General features: G+C 37.5%; 1 pseudogene; it reads left to right on the top strand.

The window, feature by feature from the left end:
- Positions 1-107: 107 nt before the first annotated feature.
- LOC149214671 (disease resistance protein RUN1-like) lies at positions 108-8,340 on the top strand (annotated as a pseudogene).
- The last annotated feature ends 5,604 nt before the right edge of the window (positions 8,341-13,944 follow it).

The raw sequence follows: 13,944 nt of genomic DNA on the forward strand, positions 1-13,944 counted from the left end.
AATTATCTGCATTCCTTAATCATTCAGACGCAAATATTGAGGCTCAGCGCACTTTCTCAACCTCTACAAAATATATTCTATCTTGCTTCCTTTTTATTCTGTATCTAATGGCAGACTTCACCCCATCCCTTGACGGTACATCCTTAGCATCCACTTCCACGGCCCCCTCCCATGGCAATAACAACTGTTATGTTTATGATGCCTTTCTGAATCACTGCGGCCTTGATGTCAAGAAAGGACTCGCTAGCCATATCTACTATCGCAAAAGTCTTGGATTGGCAGTTTTTCTGGACCAACAAGAATTGGAAAGAGGCGAGGGCTTGAATCCTCAGATCGAAGGGGCTATTCGAACAGCCTCAATGCATGTTGCAATTTTTTCTCCGCGATATGCTCAATCAAACTGGTGCCTCGACGCGCTGGTACAGATGTTGGAGTCCGGGTCGGCAATAATTCCGGTCTTCCACAAAGTCGGGCTCGCAGTGTTGAAACACTAATTTCACCTACGCTCGCATTTATTCCAGCAAAACCACCGGTATCGTTCCCGCATCGCCTTCACCAAAAAGCTGAATCTGTCAGAGGGCCTCCGAACACCCCGACCAAGTGACACGCGACCAAGTGACACGCGTCCTGTGTACGATCCTAAAACCACCAAACCCCCTGCCATTAAACTTCGTTTGAGTTGTGTGGCTTAAGCTTCCGATTAAGTCAATTCAAGCTGCCTGAACCTTTTTGGTTTTACCAAACGGTTTTAACATTAATGCAATTAATGAGTGTGTCATAGTCTTAGGTAAAGAATTTAAGTTTTTTCATAGGGCATGTAATATTAGACCTTTTTTTTGTTAACACATAAAAATGTATGCGATATAGTTTTGTGGTGTTGACTTTTTATTGTTATTGCACACGGGATGAAAAGAGAAAGGGGTTGGGGCAGCGAAAAAACCAAGGGAGAGCACTGCAGTGCGAATAAAAATTGAAACCAGAGCAGGGATGAAATGTAAAGAAGACTTGCGGCATCAAATGAACATTTGAAATTCCCTTTTACAAGTGATTGCAGTGTGTTGAAACGAATGGGAATGCAAATGTAAATATTTTTATTGAATATGTAATGTGAAAACCTAGGAATGTAATGAAAAATTTCACTCAGAAGTGAATGTGAAAGTTTTTTTTATTTTACAACAGTAAACCTATGTAAGGAATTTTTATTTTACAGCAGTGAATGTAAAAAAATTTCACATAGCAGTGAATGAAGATTTTACACAGCAGTGTAAAATTATTTGTAAAAGAGGCAGAGTAATTTTGTTTTTGGTAAAAGTTCTTGGTGAATCCCTCTGAGAAAGAGGAAGAAATATGTATCAGGCTTTTTATTAATGAATATAAAGTTTTTATGGGTGTGAAAAATCTCTGTTCTCAGAAAACAAGTTAGCTTCCCTGTGCAAAAGATCCTGAGGAGAAAAACAGAACATTGACTCTGTGTTCAGTTAATTTGTGTTTGAAATTACCAGAAATTTCTAACATGGTATGAGAGTAGGTCCAGGCTCTTTGAAAGTGATAAAGAAGAAGGTTCCTTTTGTTGCAGCAGTGAATCTTCTCCAGCAGAGTGAAGTCTCAGGCAAAAGAATCCAGGTATTCCTCAAAGTTTTTTTTGTGTTACTGCTAAAGAAACAATCAGTATTTTAAATATACAGTCAAGGATTTAGAAGCATAGCTGAGAATGCAAGGAATGGCTAGCACAAGCACTAGCATAGGTACTTTTAATCCTCAGCTCCCACAGTTTAATGGGAAAAACTATGACTATTGGGCAATAACCATGAGAGCCCTGTTTGCCTCACAAGATTTATGGGAACTTGTTGAATATGGATTTGAAGAACCAGTAGATGAAAATGAGTTTAATAGATTAACTCAGGCAGAGAAAGACCTATTGAAGAGCAATAGGAAGAAGGATTCCAAAGCCCTTGTATTTTTATATCAGTCAGTGCATGAGAGTGTGTTTCCAAGGATAGCAGCAGCCAAGACATCCAAAGAAGCATGGCAAACCCTCAAGACAGCCTATCAAGGCATGGAAAAAGTGAAAACAACAAAACCGCAATTGCTGAGGAGAGATTTTGAAAATCTAAGCATGAAAGAGTCAGACAATATTGACTCATTTTTCACACATGTGATTGGATTGGTCACACAGATGAGGACTCATGGAGAAGTTCTTGAAGAAAGGAGGATTGTGGAGAAACTATTGAGGGTCCTACCCTCAAAGTTTGATGTGATTGTCACCACCATAGAAGAAACAAAGGATCTCTCAAACTTTTCAATTGATGAATTTCATGCATCACTGATAACACATGAACAGAGGTTGAGTAGAAATGAAAATTTATCTCTAGAACAAGCTTTCAAGACCCAGATGTCCTTTGGAAGAGGAAGAGGTCAAGGTAGAGGAAACAAGAGAGGAAGAGGCAGAAGCCAAAACAGAGGTGGAAGAAACAGCCCAGCAAATGCTCAAGGAAGAGGCAACAATCCAAATCAGAACCAAGGTCAAGGCAGCAGCCAACAAAGAGGACAACATCATGCTCAAGGACAAAGGTATGAAAAATCCAATGTCCAATGTTATTACTGTAAAAAATATGGGCATTATGCAAATGAATGTAGGAAGAAGCAGCATGATATGAGTAATAGATCAAATGCAAATATCACTAGAGAAAATATCAGTCAAGATAATGTGCTCTTAGCTTGTAACATGGTTGAAACAAACAGTGAAGATATATGGTTTCTAGATTCCAGTTGTAGCAACCATATGATAGGAAACATAGCCCTGTTTTCTACTTTAGATCAAAATGTGAAATCACAAGTCACACTAGGAACTGATAGCAAAATTTCTGTTATGGGAAAATGAGAAGTTAAAATATTTACAAAGAAATGTGAGAAGAAAACCATAGCAGATGTCTACTATGTTCCTGGAATGAAGTGTAACCTCTTGAGTATTGGACAGCTTGTTCAAAAAGGGTACAATGTTTTATTTGAGAATGATGTATGCACCATCATGGATAGAGCACCCAGCAAACGATGTATCGCTGAAGTAAAGATGACAAGGAACAGGATGTTCCCTCTCAGAATAAGGGCAGATTTGAAAAACAAAGAAGTAATTGCAGCAGTTACCCAAGAGGCTTTCCAAAGCATACCAAAGGATGAAAATTGGTTTTGGCATTTGAGATTTGGACATCTCAACTTTGGAGGTCTTAACTTGTTGAGCAGAAAAGGAATGGTAAGAGGATTACCATTGATAGAGAAACCGGACAGCCTTTGTGAAGGTTGTATCTTAGGGAAACAACACAGAGAAAGTTTTCCATCAGGGAAAAGCATAAGGGCAAAGGCACCCTTAGAGATTGTCCACTCAGATTTATGTGGACCAATGCAAACTCCATCACTAGCAGGGAGCCAATATTTTTTAACATTCATTGATGATTTTACTAGAAAAACTTAGGTATATTTCCTTAAAAACAAAAGTGAAGTGTTTGAAAAATTTCGAAATTTCAAAGCACTTGTGGAAAACCAAAGCGGGCTGCATATCAAAGTTTTGAGAACTGACAGAGGAGGTGAGTATATATCCAAGGAATTCCTACGATTTTGTAGAGAAAATGGAATACATAAGCAATTCACAGCTAGGTACACCCCACTGCAAAATGGAGTAGCTGAAAGGAAGAACATGACCATCATGGATATGGCGAGGAGCATGTTGAAGGCAAAGCATTTGTCAAATTATTATTGGGCTGAAGCTGTACATTGTACAGTATATATCTTGAATAGGTGTCCTACAAAAGCAGTGATGAACAAAGTGCCGGAAGAAGCATGGAGTGGGAGAAAGCAATGAGTCACCCACATGAAAGTTTTTGGATGTGTGGCCTATGCACACATTCCAGATCAGCTAAGGAGGAAGTTGGACAACAAAGGGGAGAAATGTATTTTCATTGGATACAGTGAGGAATCCAAAGCTTACAGGTTGTATATCCCATCCACCAAGAAGTTTTTTGTGAGCAGAGATGTTCAGTTCATTGAGGAAGAAGCTTGGGATGGAAGCATAGAGAAAACAATGAATGTTAAAAACTGTTTGTCTCATGATGAAGATGATGAGGAGATGGCTGAAATACATCCCCAAACAGCAGCGCCAACACAAGGACAGCAAGGAACACCCTTGAGGATAAATGAAAGTGCTTCTCCAAGCACACCAGAAGGAGGAAATTCAAGTGCGTCTTCAAGCACTTGCATACCAAATGAAAGAGGTAAGAAATTCAGAAATTTAAGTGACATTTATGATGAAGGTATGAATTCCTTGTTTGCTTTGTATTGTCATGTTGATGACCCTATTCATTTCGAAGATGCAATTAAGGATAGGAAATGGATAGAAGCTATGGATGAGGAGATCAATGCCATAGAGAGAAATAAAACGTGGGATTTGGTAGAGCTACCAAAAGGTAAGGAAGTCATTGGAGTTAAATGGGTCAACAAGACCAAGAGTAATGTTGAAGGCAAAATAGAAAGACACAAAGCAAGGCTGGTTGTCAAGAGATACAAGCAGCAGTATGGGAGAGATTATGAGGAGACTTTCACACCGGTTGCAAGAATGGAAACCGTGAGAGCAGTGTTGTCCATAGCAGAACAAAACAAGTGGAAAGTTTACCAAATGGACGTGAAGTCAACATTCCTAAATGGAGTGTTAATGGAAGAGGTTTACATTGAACAGCCTCTAGGCTATGAGAAGAAAGGCCAAGAGCACAGTGTGCAAATTGAAGAAAACTCTTTATGCGCTGAAGTAAGCGCCAAGAGCATGGTACAGTAGGATAGATTCCTATCTACTGGAGAATGGATTTGACAAATGTGAGGGAGAACCCACCGTCTACATCAAAGAAAAGGATGGTAAAATTCTAATTGTTGTGTTATATGTTGATGATGTTATTTTCACAGGTAATGATAATCATCTCATTGAAAATTTCAAATCAGTTATGAAAGAAGAATTTGAAATGACTGACATGGGTTTGCTGAGATACTTCTTAGGAATAGAAGTAGATCAAAATGAAAATGGAATTTTTATTTCACAAGCAAAATATGTAAATGAAGTGTTGGGCAGATTTAATATGCAAGAGTATAAGGCGGCAATCACTCCCACGGTAATGGGATTAAAACTCAGCAAAGAGGACAGCAGCAAGGATTTTGATCCTAGTTTGTACAAGAGTATAGTTGGCAACCTTATGTATTTGACTGCAACTAAGCCTGACATAATGTTTGTTGTTAGTTTAATTTCCAGATTCATAGAGGCCAAAGGAAGCATATTGGCAGGCAGCAAAAAGAATTATGAGGTATGTTAAAGGTGCTAAAAGGTTTGGCATCTTATATACTGTCTCAGAATGTTCAGATTTGGTTGGATACACTGATAGTGATTGGGCTGGAAGTGTAGATGATCGGAAAAGCACTTCCGGTTATGTTTTTCACATGGGTTCAGGAGCCATTTCATGGGCTTCTAAGAAACAGCCTATCGTGGCATTGTCTACAACAGAGGCTGAATATGTGGCAACTACAGTAGCAGCATGTCAAACAGTTTGGATGAGAAGAATGTTAAGGAGCTTAGGTCAAGAGCAGGCAAAAGCAACAATGATTTTTTGTGACAATAGCTCAGCTATTGCATTATCTAATAATTCTGTGTTTCATAAGAGAACGAAACACATGGACACAAGGTTTCATTACATCAAGGAATTGGTGAGCAATGGAGAAATTGTTCTACAACATTGCAGGACTCAAGAACAGGTTACAGACATTTTGACCAAGCCATTGGATCATAAAATCTTTGAATTTTGAGGAAATGTTTGGGTATGACTGATAACCCAGCAGCTGAAATTAAAGGGGAGTGTTGAAACACTAATTTCACTTGTGCCCGCATTTATTCCAGCAAAACCACCGGTATCGTTCCCGCACCGCCTTCACGAAAAAGTTGAATCTGTCAGAGGGCCTCCGAACACCCCGACCAAGTGACACGCGTCCTATGTACGATCCTAAAACCACCAAACTCCCGGCCATTAAAATTTGTTTGATTTGTGTGGCTTAAACTTGCGATATTCTTCCGATTAAGTCAACGGACCAGGATCTCTTTCAAGCTGCCTGAACCTTTTTGGTTTTACCGAACGATTTTAACATTAATGCAATTAATGAGTGTGTCATAGTCTTAGGTAAAGAATTTAAGTTTTTTCATACGGCATGTAATATTATACCTTCTTTTTTTTTTTAACACATAAAAATGTATTCAATATAGTTTTGTGGTGTTGACGTTTTATTGTTATTGCACACGGGATGAAAAGAGAAAGGGGTTCGCGGTAGCGAAAAAAACCAGGGGAGAGCACTGCAGTGTGAATAAAAATTGAAACCAGAGCAGGGATGAAATGTAAAGAAGACTTGCGGATGAACATTTGGAATTCCCTTTTACAGGTGCTTGCAGTTTGTTGAAACGAATGGGAATGCAAATGTAATTTTTTTTATTGAATATGTAATGTGAAAACCCAGGAATGTAATGAAAAATTTCACTCAAAAGTGAGTGTGAAAGTTTTTTTTATTTTACAGCAATAAACCTATGTAAGGAATTTTTATTTTTACAGCAGTGAATGTAAAAATTTTTCACATAGCAGTGAATGAAGATTTTACATAGCAGTGTAAAATTATTTGTAAAAGAGCCGGAGTAATTTTGTTTTTGGTAAAAGTTCTTAGTGAATCCCTCTGAGAAAGAGGAAGAAATATGTATCAGGCATTTTATTAATGAATATAAATGTTTTATGGGTGTGAAAAATTTTGTTCTCAGAAAACAAGTTAGCTTCCCTGTGCAAAAGATCCTGAGGAGAAAAACAGAACATTGACTATGTGTTCAGTTAATTTGTGTTTGAAATTACCAGAAATTTCCAACACGCAGATCTTCGATGGACGCGGGGCAGAGATGGAGTTTATGCGCGAACTCTGGGCGTGCTCGAAAGGAAGAGAACATTTGATTCTCAACCACGATATGACCCCAACACAATAGAAAAATGGAGGAATTCTCTTTCTGGCGTGGCAGATATAAGCGGTTTTGAGCTGAAGGGCAAGTAAGAGCCTCCAACTCTCCCTATTATTTGAGTTTTGCACATTGCTGGATTGATAAGTATATCACATATTATTTATGTAGATGTGTCTTATTAGGCAATTAACTGTGATTGTGAATATTGTTCAGGGAAGAGTGGCAACTGGTCGAGGAGGTAGTCCAACAAGTTTTGAAACAGGTTCGCAAACCACCTTTGAACATTGCTATATATCCTACTGGCCTCGATGAGAAAATAAAAGATGTGGATAGGACATTATCACTGCAGTGGCAAAGCCAGAAGGCTAAAGTTTTAGGAATTGTAGGCCTTGGCGGGGTCGGAAAAACTACCCTCGCTAAATAGTTGTTCAACCGAGAGAGATCAAATTACAGTTGATCTTGCTTCTTATTTGATGCTAGATCCACATCTTTACCTTCCCTGCAGAGTAGCCTTCTTAAGGAGTTGATTCAATGGAATGCACAAATAAACAACGTTGATGAAGGTATAGAGAGGCTCAAAACAGTTTCTCAACGGGCTCTTATCATTTTAGATGATATTGATCATATGGATCAAATGGATGCATTATGTGCACCAGTTAAAAATACTATTGATGTGGGTAGCTTAATTTAATTACATCTCGCAATAAGGATGTGCTTATAAGCGCAGGTATTGGAGAGTCATCCATTTACACACTGAAAGGCATCATTCCAGAGCACTCACAAGAACTCTTTTGCTTGCATGCCTTTGGTCAACCCCATCGTGTTATAGGATTTGAAGAAGTGGTGAAAATTTTTTTGCATGTCTGCAATGGTCTGCCACTATCGGTTAAGGTGCTTGGGGTGCTTCTTCGTGGAAAAGATGATTTGAGGCATTGGAGTGCGCAATTGCGGAAAACCTCCAAAGTACTACCTGACGATATCCTAAGCACACTTAGAATTAGCTATCATGCTCTGGATGAAGAGGAGAAGCAAATATTCTTAGACGTAGCCTGTTTCTTTATAGGAGAAGAAAGGGATACCGCTATAAGAGTATGGGATGGATCTGACTGGGAAGGGTTGCTGGGTCTTTGGACGCTGGAAAACAGATGCTGGTGGAGGTGGACAGTACGAACCGTCTCAGAATGCACAACCACCTACGAGACCTCGGCAGAGATATCGCCGAGAATCCAGAATATCCACGTCGTCTTTGGCGTTTCACAGAGAATCTTCTTCATAATATCTCTGGCCAATCATTTGTAAGTATTCTTGATGGACTTTCGAAATAGCCTTGTGCCATCAGAGTTCCCTGTCAAGTTCTAAAATCTTAGAACTTCCCAATGTTGGGAATTTCTGATAATTCCAGAACAAAAATAACTGAACAGAGAATAATGCTCTGTTTCTTAACACAGAGAAACGAAGGAAAAAAAATTGTCTCAGGAAAACAAAGTTTCACACACTAAAAAGACTTTGTATTCATTAACAAGATTGCTGTTACAAAATTCTTCCTCTCACAGAGGGATTTCACCAAGAACTTTTCAGATGCAGTTTCAAAAAAAAAATCACTCTGTCTCTGCTTAAAAATTAACTCACTGTCTTTGCACTGCTATGCATTACAAAACACTCTATCTCTAAAAAAAACAACACTGCTGTGTAGTTTTTTTTGCTGTATAAGTTTACACTACTGTGTGTAAAAACTTTTCTTACATACACACTGCTGCATATTGGGTTTTCATTCTCAACAAACATAGGGCATTCACACTGCTGTGTATATTACAATACCCTCAACAAAAAAAGAACAGAACATAACTTTTGTTTGACTTGTGCCGTAAAAAAAAATTACACCCGTGAATCAATAAAAATAATAAAATTAAAAGCTTTTACCTACATTCACTGACCGAAATAAATTACATTAATTACTTTAGTATGATGATATGTTTTTTTTATTAACCGTGGATTTTACTCTACGTTAATCCTACGGCTGTCAGCAATATCGCACGGCCTTTTCTGACTGAATTTTACCCGCCGGGGAAAGTTGTACTTGCAAAACCACTCAGACACGTGTCAGCTGTTGAATATGCTTGCTGCCCCCTCGAAAAATACCACCTTTCCGTGAACGGTGGTGCGGGGAATCCTTAGGCGGTTTTCAGAAATAAACGTAGCTGTTGAAATTAGTATTTCAACACTCCCCTTTAATTTCAACTGCTAGGTTATCAGTCAAACCCAGACATTTCCTCAAAACTCAAAACTTTTCTGCCCCAATGGTTTGGTCAGAATGTTTGCAACCTACTCCTGAATTCTGTAGTGTACTGAAACAATTTCTCCATTGTTTACCAATTCCCTGATGTAATGAAACTTTGTGTCAATATGTTTCGTTCTCTTATGAAACACAGAATTCTTGAATAATGCAATAGCTGAACTATTGTCACAAAAAATCACAGTTCCTTTTACTTTCTCTTGGCATAAAATCCTTAACATCCTTCTCATCCAAATTGCTTGACACGTTGCTGCTGTAGTTGCCACATATTCTGCCTTTGCTGTAGACAACGCTACAATAGGCTCTTTTTTAGAAGCCCCATGAAATGGCTCCTGAACCCATGTGAAAAACATAATCGGATATGATTTTCTGATCATCTACACTTCCAACCCAATCACTATCAGTGTATCCAATTAATCTGAACATTCTGAAACAGTATATAAAATGTCAAACCTTTTAGTACCTTTAACATACCTTAGAATCCTTTTTGCTGCCTGCCAATGTGCTCCTTTTGGCCTCTCCATGAATATGGAAATCAAACTAACAGCATGCATTATATCCGGCCTAGTTGCAGTCAAATACATGAGGCTGCCAACTATGCTCTTGTACAAACTAAGATCAAAATCCTTGATGTTGTCCTCTTTGCTGAGTTTTAATCCCATCACTGTGGGAGTGATTGCTGCTTTGCTCTCCTGCATATTAAATCTTTCCAACACTTCATTAACATATTTCGCTTATGAGATAAAAATCCAATTTCCATTTTGTTCTACTTCTATTCCTAAGAAGTATCTCAACAAACCCATGTCAGTGATTTCAAATTCTTATTTCATGATCGTTTTGAAATTTTCAATAAGGTAATCATCATTACCTGTGAAAATAACATCATCAACAATAACACAACAATTAATATTTTACCATCATTTTCTTTGATGTAGAGGGTGGGTTCTCCCTCACACTTTTCAAATCCATTTTCTAGTATATAGGAATCTATCTTACTGCACCACGCTCTTGATGCTTGCTTCAGCCCATAAAGAACTTTCTTCAACCTGCACACTTTGTGCTCTTGGCTTTTCTTTCATAGCCTAGAGGTTGTTCAATGTAAACCTCTTCCATTAACACTCCATTTAGAAATGCTGACTTCACGTCCATTTGGTAAACTTTCCACTTGTTTTGTACTGCTATGGACAACGCTGCTCTCACGGTTTCCATTCTAGCAACCGGTGAAAAAGTTTCGTCATAGTCTCTCCCATGCTGTTGCTTATATCCTTTGACAACAAGTCTTGCCTTGTGTCTTTCTATTTTGCCTTCAGCATTACTCTTGGTCTTTTAGACCCATTTAACTCCAATGACTTCCTTTCCTTTTGGTAGTTCAACTAAATCTCATGTCTTGTTTCTTTCTATGGCATTGATTTCCTCATCCATAGCTTCTATCCATTTCCTATCCTTAATTGCTTCTTCGAAATGAACAGGGTCATCAACATGACAATATAAAGCAAACAAATAATTCATACCTTCATTTGTTGCATCTTGTTTATAAATGTCACTTAAATTTCTGAACTTCTTACCTCTTTCATTTGGTGTACAAGTGCTTGAAGAAGCACTTGAATTTCCTCCTTCTGGTGTGCTTGAAGAAGCACTTTCGTTTCTCCTCAAGGGTGTCTCTTGCTGCCCTTGTGTTGGTGCTGCTGTTTGGGGATGTATTTCAGCCATCTCCTCATCATCTTCATCATGTGACAAAGAGTTTTTAACATTCATTTTTTTCTCTATGCTTCAATTCCAAGCTTCCTCCTTAATGAACTGAACATCTCTACTCACAATAAGCATCTTGGTGGATGGGTTATACAACCTATAAGCTTTGGATTCCTCACTGTATCCAATGAAAATACATTTCTCCCCTTTGTTGTCCAACTTCTTCCTTAGTTGATCTGGAATGTGTGCATAAGCCACGCATCCAAAAACTTTCATGTGGGTGACTTTTTGCTTTGTCCCACTCCATGCTTCTTCCAGTACTCTGTTCATGACCGCTTTTGTAGGGAATCTATTCAAATTGTACGTTGCACAGTGTACAGCTTCAGCCCAATAATCATTTGGCAAATGCTTTGCTTTTAACATACTCCTCGCCATATCCATGATTGTCCTATTCTTCCTTTCAGTAACTCCATTTTGTTGTGGAGTGTACCTAGTGGTAAACTGCTTATGAATTCCATTTTTTCTACAAAAACGTAGAAATTATTTGGAGATATACTCACCTCCTCTATCAGTTCTTAGAACTTTGATATGTAGCCCACTTTGGTTTTCTGCAAGTGCTTTGAAATTGCAAAAATTTTCAAACACTTTATTTTTGTTCTTCAGGAAATAAACCTAAGTTTTTCTAGTAAAATTATTAATAAATGTTAGTATATAGTGGCTGCCTACAAGTGATGGAGTTTGCATCGGTCCACATAAATCTGAGTGGACAATCTCTAAGGGTGCTTTTGCCCTTATGCTTTTCCCTGATGGAAAACTTTCTCTATGTTGTTTCCCCAAGATAAAACCTTCACAAAGGCTATCTGGTTTCTCTAGCAATGGTAATCCTCTTACCATTCCTTTTCTATTCAATAAGTTAAGACCTCCAAAGTTGAGATGTCCAAATCTCAAGTGCCACAACCAATTTTCATCTTTTGGTTCGCTTTGGAAAGCCTCTTGTATCACTGCTGCTATTTCTTCTCCATTTTTTAAATTTGCTTTCATTCTGAGAGGGAACATCCTGTTCCTAATCATCTTCACTTCAGCAATACATTGTTTGCTGGGTGTTTTATCCATGATAGTGCATACATCATCCACAAATAAAACATTGTACCCCTTTTAAATAAGCTGTCTAATACTAAAGAGGTTACATTTTATTCCAGGAACATAATAAACATCTGATATGGTTTTCTTTTCACCTTTCCTTGTTAAGACTTTTACTTTTCATTTTCCCATAACAAAAACTTTACTATCAGTCCCTAGTGTGACTTGTGACTTCACACTCTGATCTAACGTAGAAAACAGGGCTATGTTTCCTGTCATATGGTTACTGCAACCGGAGTCTAGAAACCATACATCTTCACTCTTTGCTTCAGCCATATCATATACTAAAAACAAATTATCTTGGTTGATATTTTCTCTAGTGAAATTTGCACTAGTTCTATTATTCATATTGTTGAGTCTTGAAAATGTCATTCATTTGCATTACACTTTCACTATTATGTCCATTATATCACTTCCATTTCAACTCCATTTCACTACTATGTCACCACATTCATCCCACTTTCATTATCATTGGGCCACCTTTATGTTTTTCCAATCTTTATTATTTCTAAGCCTTTTAAGTGAATTTGTGGTTAAACATTAGAAAATAATGTGCATATGCTTATACCTAACAAATGGGTTGAGTTTGTTGACATGTGTAGGTTGAAAGGAGGCTTCTAGAAGACCCTTATGTGGCATTCTAAGGCCAAATTCGAATTTGGTTGGAAAGAATCATGGGATCATGAGGATATGTGTCACATCTCCTAATTGTATTGTAACTCTAAAAGACATGTGTCTTATCAGTTCCTATTTTGATTAGGACTCTAGAGGTAGAGGGAGAGATTCATGGATTATCATTAATGAGATGGCTCTCATCTTTTTGTATAAATAGGAGATCTCTCTCCTTCATTTGCTAGTCTTTCCTTTAGTCTTTTCTTAGTCCTTTTAGCTTGTTAGTCCCATGGCTTTTGAAAGCTTTTGTACTTGGTACTTTTGAAGAAATTGAATAAAGTTTTGATGTTCTCAACATGGAAGGAGATGTGAAGTAGATGTCATGGAGCATATTAGGATGTAAGTAGATTAGATTTCATTTTGTAAATATTGCTTTGTAGAATGTAAGTAGATTAGATTTCATTTTGTAAATATTGCTTTGTAGAATGTAAGTAGATTAGATTTCATTTTGTAAATATTGCTTTGTAGATTAGATTTTCATTCATGCAATTTTAATTTATGCAAGTTATTTTCTCCCGGGATTGTGTGTCTTTGTTGTATTTGCTTTATCTCTAATGGTATTTTCAGTTGTCATATTCATAAGTTGCTGCCTTTATTTTATTTTTCTAGCTTGATTTCTAGTTTAGTTTCTCAAGTTGTATGCTAACATATTGATGGTCTCTTTATCATAAGTTGTTCATCTTTTAGAGATCAGAATACTGATAAATTACAGCTTGCTTTGAGTACTTTTTAGACTAATCTCTAACTACTTCCTAATCGTGCTTCACATAATTCCATATGTTGAAAGCAGAGAGTTAGGAATAGCTGAACATTATAACTGGTCTTTAAAGTAGATTTTTCTTATTTTGATTACTTTTTAGACTTATCTCTCACTACTTCTTAATCGTGTTTCACATAATCCCATATGTTGGAAGCAGAGAGTTAGGAAGAGTTGAACATTATAATTGGTCTTTAAAGTGGTTTTTCTTACCTTTTTTTTATTGCAGCAGCATGAGTAGTGACTAGTGCCATTAGAAAGTGGTTTTTATGCTTTGCTTTCAGTTTCATTTCAAGTTATTTTTTTTAAGCTCTTTCTTTGCAAGTTTAATGTACAGTTTGAATTACTGCATGCTTTCAAGTTGATTGTAGATTAGTG

The sequence above is a fragment of the Pinus tabuliformis genome, chromosome 1_1 (genome assembly GCF_031772625.1).
Source record: "Pinus tabuliformis cultivar Carrire ecotype Pingquan chromosome 1_1, CPIR1, whole genome shotgun sequence".
In the NCBI taxonomy this organism is placed as follows: Eukaryota; Viridiplantae; Streptophyta; class Pinopsida; order Pinales; family Pinaceae; genus Pinus; species Pinus tabuliformis.